We start from the raw sequence: 5591 nt of genomic DNA on the forward strand, positions 1-5591 counted from the left end.
TTTCAAGAGTTTTTCTGGTACATAACTGTGGGTAACATGTAGTTGGATCATCATCTCGATTGCTCATCATTCGAAGTGTCTTCAGAAATTTTCGAAGGGTTTGAACACAGATTGTAATCGTTAACATACATTTGATGTTTTAACATAGTTTTGAAGTCAAAATATAGCTTGTGAAAGATGTAAGGATCTAAGAGTGATGATTTTGGTCATATCTCAAGTTGAATTTTGAGATTTCAAAATCAGAATATGTAATTAAATTTTGAATGAGTATGGTTGTTTTGATTTCTATAAAAGAATGTATATTGTTGTGAAAGTAGGGAGTATAATGGATGATTTGCTGAATCAGATTCGAAGAATGTAACATATTAATTGTGAATTTATATATCTCTCGGGTATTACCTACCTGTTAAAAAAAATTCACAATTAATATTTTGTACAAAAGAATTTTATTACAGTCTTTATGAAAATATATATATGTATATTTTCTTCAGATGTAACATAGATTTAATGAGTTAATGTTAAATTAAACTCATTTGATTTACGGTTGAAACTAGAATTGAATAATCCCTAAAGGCTTTAAAAAGTACATAACTCTTACGCAGTATTTCTTTAATGACATTGAAATTATGAATCAATACTTCGTTTGATGTTCGGTTCGTGGAATTCTTGTGAATTTCGCAAAGTACGAATGGTGTTATCTGAAAAATTTCGGGTACATCGATGATGAAAGTGTAAAATCAAATATATACTTGATTTATTATGAATTGGAATTTGTTGAATTGCGACAAAGATTGTAGTTAACGCTGGTTAAGTTGCAGCCGAAGGACGTACATTATTGCATATTTGTAATATGAATTAACCGAGTAGTTAAGATTCACACACAATAGCTTAGCACGGAAAGATTTATTTCAATATATATATATATATATATATATATATATATATATATATATATATATATATATATATATATATATACATATATATATATATATATAATATACATATAATTTCTTCAGAGGGAATGAGTTAATTCTTCATAACTTGTTGATACAATATACACGTTATTGATTCGTAATGATGTCCACAATGATTCTTGAACTGACGGAGTTTGTGATGTTATCGGTGTTGTTGATTCGGATGTTGACTGTACTGACGATGCTGGTAACACTGACGGTACTGTTGATGCTGTTGGTAAAGCAAGTTTAGCTTGTAAATCGTGCACCATTCTGGTCAGGATTTCTTTTATCATTTCGGTCCACTCATCTGATTTATGGTTAGATCTAGAATAAGTAATCTCTAAAATTTTATAGATTACATAATCACCGTAAAATATTTCTCCGATGAAGTCATGAATTAATACTTCATCGTTTGTTGTTGTTGGTCTTCCATGTTATTTATAGGACGTATGACCTTGATACTCGTGGGATAGATTGTGGAGTTGAGGTTTACGAAGCGGTTGTGGTTGGGGGTGGTAATGGTACTGTTGACGTTGATGTTGGTGATACTGATTATGCTGCTGGTGCTGCTGGTGGTGTTTGTAACCTTTGCACCATATTCTCCAAAGCCACTACCCGAACGCGAAGCTCGTTGACTTCTTCTATTACACCGGGATGATTGTCGGTTCGGACAAGTGGATAAATAAAATCTAGAATTTGATGTAGTATATAATCGTGACGAGATACTCTGGAAATGAGAGAGAAAATAGTGTTTCGGACAGGTTCGCCGGTAAGTGCTTCAGGTTCTTCGTCAAAAGGACAATGTGGTGGATGGAAGGGATCACCTTCTTCTTGTCTCCAATAATTTAGGAGGCTATGAACCCATCCTCAATTCATCCAGAATAGGTGATGACTGATTGGTTGATCCATTCCGGTCACACTGCTTTTGAAGCTTGAGTGGGATTCCATTTCATAATCTGAGGAACTTGAACTAATGACGAATTCCATTTCGTACGATTGAATAAAGGATTTTTAGATATGAAATGACTATCGAATGGTATTCTAATTACATAGAATATCTATATATATAGAGAAAAAGATTTCGTAGATTACGGAGGAATTTACGGAATATGTCAGACAAAGTTTAAAGTAACAGATAAGATAAGATATGATTTAGCAGATACGCTAAGATATGAATTTTGTCTATACACTACTCATGCAATTAATGTAGCAAGACGTGTTTAGAATAATAATGATAAGCAAGTAATTTCCTAAAGATGATAAGCAGATGATTTCCGACTAGAAATGATAAGCAAAAATTTTGACATGTAGACACGGTCGAAGTCCAGACTCACTAATGCATCCTAACGACTTATCAGTTAGACACACTAATGCAGACCTGGTTCGCTAAGACCACCGCTCTGATACCAACTGAAAGGACCCGTTCATATACATTATAAACGATTCACAATAGTTGATTACATTGCGAGGTATTTGACCTCTATATGATACATTTTACAAACATTGCATTCGTTTTTAAAAGACAATCTTTCTTTACATCAAAAATTGATAGGCATGTATACCATTTCATAATATCCACTATCCAACTGTAAATTGATTTAATAATAATCTTTGATGAACTCAATGACTCGAATGCAACTTTCTTCGAAATATGCTATGAAAGACTCCAAGTAATATCTTTAAAATGAGCAAATGCACAGCGGAAGATTTCTTTAACACCTGAGAATAAACATGCTTTAAAGTGTCAACCAAAAGGTTGGTGAGTTCATTAGTTTATCATAATCATTTATTTCCATCATTTTAATAGACCACAAGAATTTCATTTCTAGTTCTCATAAATATACGTCCCATGCATAGAGACAAAAATAATCATTCATATGGTGAACACCTGGTAACCGACATTAACTAGATACATATAAGAATATCCCCTATCATTCCGGGATCCTCCTTCGGACATGATATAAATTTCGAAGTACTAAAGCATCCGGTACTTTGGATGGGGTTTGTTAGGCCCAATAGATCTATCTTTAGGATTCGCGTCAATTAGGGTGTATGTTCCCTAATTCTTAGATTACCAGACTTTAATAAAAAGGGGCATATTCGATTTCGATAATTCAACCATAGAATGTAGTTTCAATTACTTGTGTCTATTTCGTCAAACATTTATAAAAGCGCATGTATTCTCAGTCCCAAAAATATAAAGGGTAAAAAGGTAAATGAAACTCACCATACTGTATTTCGTAGTAAAAATACATATAACGTCATTGAACAAGTGCAAGGTTGGCCTCAGATTCACGAACCTAAATTAATTATATATATTTATTTGTTGGTCAATATTTGTCTAACAAATTAGGTCAAGTCATAGTGTACCACAATCCTAATGCTCGAGACTAATATGCAAAAGTCAACAAAAGTAAATTTGACTCAAAATAATTTCCAAAAATCTATACATGATTAATATATAGTTTAAATATCGCGTTTTATATTTTTAAATATTTTTAAAAGATTTATTAGATTAAATAATATAATTTATTTATTAATAAATAAAATTTTATATTAAATTTATATAATAAAATTTACTTTTATATATATTAAGTAATAAAATTTATAGGGTTCATTTAATATCATAAAGATAATATGATAGATATTATTAAAGTAAGTTATTACACGTAGTAAAATATGTTTGTATCACATATTTATTTGATAAAATAATATCTATAATGATAGTAAGTAAAAGTTGTATTATTTTGTAATAATAATTATTATTATAAAAATATCAATATTTATAATTACTAAGATGACATTATGATAAAACGATAATTCTAATTATGATAACTTTAATATTTACGATAATTTTTAATATTATCTTTAAAATAATAATTCTATTTAAAATAATAATAATAATGATATTTTATAGTAACAATGACATTTCTATTAAAATGATAATTTTTGTTAAAATGATAGTTATAATACTAACGATACTTTTAATAATAATAGTAATGATAAAAATAATAAGAACGATAATTTTTTTCTAAATCAATATCTTATAATATTTTAATTTCATCATGATACTCTTACTCATTATTTCCTAATCGTTTCGTTTAATAGCTTTTAATCGTCTTTTATATCGTGTTCATAATAATGATAATAATAGTAATCAAAATAATTAGGTGTTACAAATATTTGTTTTAATTACACTAATATTAATAATGATAGTTACTATAACATTATTAACAATAATACTAATAAGTATCTTAATGATAATATAGTAATAATAATAATAACAATAACAATGGCTATTTTTAAATAATGATATATATATATATATATATATATATATATATATATATATATATATATATATATATATATATATATATATATATATATTAATAATGATAATAATAATAATAATACCAATAATAATAATAATAATAATAATAATAATTGGATAATAATAATAATACTAATTATAACTTTAACGATAATAATGATAGTAATAAAAAAAATAACAATTTTTAATGATAAATCCCTTTTATTGATAAAGATAATAATAATGATAATAATAAGATAAAACTAGAACGACGATAAAAACGTCGATAATAATAATAATCATTTTTAATAAAAATATCGAAAATTCAATTGATTATAACTTCTAATCCGTTCATCGAAACCATTCGATATCTAAAGGAAAAGTTCTTAATTTTTCGCTAGCTTTCCAAGGACATGCATATCTTATACCTTATCTCAACCGCAAGTGTAACTAATTCAAGATTCAATCTAACCTGTCTAAGGGCAATATCAAAAGTACAAGCATACATAATCCTAAATACTCGAGCACTAGTCAGGGATACACTATTAGTATGTAAAAGTTAAATTATGAGTACTCACGTATCAATATTGAGATTCAATATTGCAGGAAAGGTACGTAGACGCAACAAAAATGATAAACACTATATTGACCTCACGAGCATACCCATGAACCATACTCAATCACCTCCATAGCTATAACCCATAATTTCCTTAATCCTATCCTACTCGAAAAACAATTTCGAAATTACTCGGACAGCACTCCGTCGTAATATTTTATGTATACTAATAATATCTTGAAATAATACGGAGTAAATATATATATGTAAATCGATTGAGAGAGTTTAGAGAAAAATATTTTCAAGTTTCTATGAAATAATGAAACCTATTGAATTCTATTTATAATAGATTTTTGAATTATTAAAGTGAATTATTAAAGTATGAATTATTAAAGTGAATTATTAAAGTATGAATTATTAAAGTGAATTATTAAAGTATGAATTATTAAAGTGAATTATTAAAGTATGAATTATTAAAGTGAATTATTAAAGTATGAATTATTAAAGTGAATTATTAAAGTTAAAGTAAAGTAAAAATAAAGTAAAGGTAAAGTTTAAGTATAGTAAAAGTATAAAACTATGTACGTATAATACGCGTATAAATATATATAATATTAATTTAAATCATTATATATATTTAATAAAATAAAATATAAATATCGTTATCTTTATCATACTAGTTAAGTAATGAGTTGTCAAAAGTGGTTCTAGATATTTATAAAAGTTATATACGTTTTAATAATAAAGTTCTTTTTAAACTGAA

Source organism: Rutidosis leptorrhynchoides, chromosome 1, assembly GCF_046630445.1.
Source record: "Rutidosis leptorrhynchoides isolate AG116_Rl617_1_P2 chromosome 1, CSIRO_AGI_Rlap_v1, whole genome shotgun sequence".
Taxonomy (NCBI): Eukaryota; Viridiplantae; Streptophyta; class Magnoliopsida; order Asterales; family Asteraceae; genus Rutidosis; species Rutidosis leptorrhynchoides.